The following is a 4,095-nucleotide window of genomic DNA, read 5'->3' as shown; positions in this document are numbered from 1 at the left end:
CCCCCCTCAAAATCAATAAAAATAGGTCAACACCCCAACATCTAATAGTAAAACTTATGAGTGTCAGAGACAAAGAGAAAATCCTAAAAGCAGCTCGGGAGAAGAGATATGTAACCTACAATGGTAGAAACATTAGATTGGCAACAGACCTATCCACAGAGATCTGGCAGGCCAGAAAGGACTGGCATGATATTTTCAGAGCACTAAAGGAGAAAAATATGCAGCCAAGAATACACTATCCAGCTAGGCTGTCATTGAAAATAGGAGAGATAAAAAGCTTCCAGGACAAACAAAAAGTAAAGGAATTTGCAAGCACGAAACCAGCCCTACAAGAAATATTGAAAGGGGCCCTCTAAGCAAAGAGAGAGCCTAAAAGCAGCAAAGATCAGAAAGGAACACAGACAATATACAGCAACAGTCCCCTTACAGGCAATACAATGGCACTAAATTCATATCTTTCAATAGTTACCCTGAATGTAAATGGGCTAAATGCCCCAATCAAAAGACACAGCCTATCAGATTGGATAAAAAAACAAGACGCATTGATGTGCTGTCTGCAAGAGACTCATTTAAGACCCAAAGACACCCCCAGATTGAAAGTGAGGGGGTGGAAAACCATTTACCATGCCAATGGACACCAAAAGAAAGCTGGGGTGGCAATCCTTATATCAGACAAATTAGATTTTAAACCAAGGACTGTAATAAGAGATGAGGAGGGACACTATATGCTACTTAAAGGGTCTATCCAACAAGAAGATCTAACGATTGTAAATATCGATGCCCCTAACATGGGAGCAGCCAATTATATAAGGCAGTCAATAACAAAAACAAATAAACAAATTGACAACAATACAACAATAGTGGGGGACTTTAACAACCCCCCTCACTGAAAAGGACCGATCATCTAAGCAAAAGATCAATAAGGAAATAAAGACTTTAAATGACACACAGAACCAGATGGACTTCACAGATATATTCAGAACATTCCATCCCAAAGCAACAGAATACACATTCTTCTCTAGTGCCCATGGAACATTCTCCAGAATTGATCACATCCTAGGTCACAAATCAGGTCTCAACCGGTACCAAAAGACTAGAATCATTCACTGCATATTTTTAGACCACAGTGCTTTGAAACTAGAATTCAATTACAGGAGGAAAGTGAGAAAGAACTCAAATACATGGAGGCTAAAGAGCATCCTAATAAAGAATCAACCAGGAAATTAAAAAAGAATTTAAAAAAATTCATAGAAACCAATGAAAATGAAAACACAACTGTTCAAAATCTTTGGGATGCAGCCAAGGCTGTTTTAAGAGGAAAGTATATAGCAATACAAGCCTTTCTTAAGAAACAAGAAAGGTCTCAAATACACAATTTAACACTATGCCTAAAGGAGCTGGAGAGAGAACAACAAATAAAGCCTAAACCCAGCAGGAGAAGAGAAATAATAAAGATCAGAGCAATAATCAATGAAATAGAAACCAAAAAAACAAGAGAGCAGATCAATGAAACTAGGAGCTGGTTCTTTGAAAGAATTAACAAGATTGATAAACCCCTGGCAAGACTTATCAAAAAGAAAAGAGAAGTGACCCAAATCAACAAAATCATGAATGAAAGAGGAGAGATCACAACCAACACCAAAGAAATACAATTATAGGAACATATTATGAGCAACTATATGCCAGCAAATTAGATAATCTGGAAGAAATGGATGCATTTCTAGAGATGTATCAATTACGAAAACTGAATCAGGAAGAAATAGAAAACCTGAACAGACCTAACCAGTAAGGAAATTGAAGCAGTCATCAAAAATCTCCCAGCAAACAAAAACCCAGGGCCAGCTGGCTTCCCAGGGGAATTCTACCAAAATTTAAAGAAAAATTAATACCTTTTCTTCTGAAACTGTTCCAAAAAATAGAAATGGAACAAAACTTTCAAACTCGTTTTATGAGGCCAGCATTTACCTTGATCCCCAAACGAGACAAAGACCCCATCAAAAAGGAGAATTACAGACCAATATCCTTGATGAACATGTATGCAAAAATTCTCACCAAAATACTACCCAATAGGATCCAGCAGTACATTAAAAGGATTCTTCACCACGACCAAGTGGGATTTATCCCTGGGCTGCAAGGCTGGTTCAACATCCGCAAATCAATCAATGTGATACAATACATTAATAAAAGAAAGAACAAGAACCATATGACCCTCTCAATAGTTGAAGAAAAAGCATTTGGCAAAGTACAGCATTCTTTCTTGATCAAAACTCTTCGGAGTATAGGGATAGAGGGATACCTGAATATCCTAAAAGCCATCTATGAAAAACCCACAGTGAATATCATTCTCAATGGGGAAGGACTGAGAGCTTTCCCCCTGAGGTCAGGAATGCGACAGGGATTTCCACGATCACCACTGCTATTCAACATAGTATTAGAAGTCCTAGCCACAGCAATCAGACAACAAAAAGAAATAAAAGGCCTCTAAATCAGCAAAGAAGATGTCAAACTTTCACTCTTTGCAGATGATATGATACTTTATGTGGAAAACCCAAAGGACTCCACCCCAAAACTGCTAGAACTCATACAGGAATTCAGTAAAGTGGCAGGATATAAAATCAATGCACATAAATCAGTGGCATTCCTGTATACCAACAAGACAGAAGAAAGAGAAATTAAGGTGTCGATCCCATTTTCAACTGCACCCTAAACCATACGATTCCTAGGATTAAATCTAAGCAAAGAGGCAAAGAATCTGTAGTCAGAAAACTATAAAATACTCATGAAAGAAATTGAGGAAGACACAGAGAAATGGAAAAACGTTCCATGCTCATGGATTGGAAGAACAAACATTGTGAAGATGTCAATGCTACCTAGAGCAATCTACACATTCAATGCAATCCCCATCAAAATACCATCAACTCTTTTCAAAGAAATGGAACAAATAGTCCTAAAATTTGTATGGAACCAGGAAAGACCCCGAATAGCCAGAGGAATGTTGAAAAAGAAAAGCAAAGCCGGTGGCATCACAATTTCGGGCTTCAAGCTCTATTACAAAGCTGTCATCATCAAGACAGTATGGTACTGGCACAAAAACAGACACATCGATCAATGGAACAGAATAGAGAGCCCAGAAATGGACCCTCAATTCTATGGTCAACTAATCTTTGACAAAGCAGGAAAGAATGTCCAGTGGAAAAAGGACAGTCTCTTCAACAAATGGTGTTGGGAAAATTGGATTTCACATGCAGAAGAATGAAACTGGACCATTTCCTTACACCACACCCAAAAATAAACTCAAAATGGTTGAAAGAACTAAATGTGAGACAGGAGTCCATCAAAATCCTAAAGGAGAACACAGGCAGCAACCTCTTCGACCTCAGCCACAGCAACTTCTTCCTAGAAACATCGCCAAAGGCAAGGGAAGCCAGGGCAAAAATGAACTCTTGGGACTTCATCAAGATAAAAAGCTTTTTCACAGCAAAAGAAACAGTCAACAAAACCAAAAAACAACAGACAGAATGGGAGAAGATATTTGCAAATGACATATCAGATAAAGGGCTAGTATCCAAAATCTATAAAGAACTTCTCAAACTCAACACCCAAAGAAGAAATGATCCAATTAAGAAATGGGTAGAAGACATGAACAGACATTTTCCCAAAGAAGACATCCAAATGGCCAACAGATACATGAAAAAGTGCTCAACATCGCTCGGCATCAGGAATTCCAAATCCAAACCTCAATGAGATACCACCTCACACCAGTCAGAATGGCTAAAATTAACAAGTCAGGAAACGACAGATGTTGGTGGGGATGTGGAGAAAGGGGAACTCTCCTACACTGTTGGTGGGAATGCAAGCTGGTGCAGCCACTCTGGAAAACAGTATGGAAGTTCCTCAAAATTTGAAAATAGAGCTACCCTACGATCCAGCATTTTCACTACTGGGTATTTACCCCAAAGATACAAATGTAGGGATCGAAAAGGGTACATGCACCCTGATGTTTATAGCAGCAATGTCCACAATAGCCAAACTATGGAAAGAGCCAAAATGTCCATCGACGGATAATTGGATAAAGATGATGTGGTATATATATAC

The sequence above is a fragment of the Callorhinus ursinus genome, unplaced genomic scaffold, assembly GCF_003265705.2.
Source record: "Callorhinus ursinus isolate GAN/ISIS: 27379988/994484 unplaced genomic scaffold, GSC_fseal_2.0 scaffold93, whole genome shotgun sequence".
Taxonomy (NCBI): domain Eukaryota; kingdom Metazoa; phylum Chordata; class Mammalia; order Carnivora; family Otariidae; genus Callorhinus; species Callorhinus ursinus.
This window is presented reverse-complemented; position numbering follows the sequence as displayed.